The following is a 584-nucleotide window of genomic DNA, read 5'->3' as shown; positions in this document are numbered from 1 at the left end:
TCACCTAGAGGAGAAGCCTCATCGTTGAATGGAGAATCTCATTAAAGTTTATTTCCTCCAGTTTCTTTAGTCTTTCCTCTCCAGAACTTGCAAATATACATATAAAATTACCACATTTTCATGACTTATCTACCATGCACGATTTGTATGTTTACTCAAATATGATTTATGCATTTTGTAAAAGCAAAGTGCAACCATGAAATTTAATTTAATTGCAATCTACAAAACATTTCCAGATTAACTTTTTAATCGTCATATACGAAGATGCCATGAAAATGTGGTTTGAATGTTCTTTATGCAGTGTTACTGGTAAGTCCATTTCCACTTTTAGTTTAGTGAATTCTAACACAGCTCTTGGATTCTATACTATTGGCATGTACTGAATTAAAGGTTTTATAACATAGTTCAAGCTGCCTAAATATGTATTATTTGAGAATTGTGAAACATAGTTATATGTATGCAAGTCAAAGATCAACTTAATCAACTATTGCTGCAAAAGAATTTTCGTAACGATTATCTTAAAACACCTGCTGGTACTTGGTGTGGTTGAATAGGAAAAATGTTATTAAATAAAACATTTGTAT

Source organism: Gekko japonicus, unplaced genomic scaffold (genome assembly GCF_001447785.1).
Source record: "Gekko japonicus isolate JY-2015 unplaced genomic scaffold, Gekko_japonicus_V1.1 scaffold290, whole genome shotgun sequence".
NCBI classification, from domain to species: Eukaryota; Metazoa; Chordata; class Lepidosauria; order Squamata; family Gekkonidae; genus Gekko; species Gekko japonicus.
Note: the sequence above shows the minus strand (reverse complement) of the source record.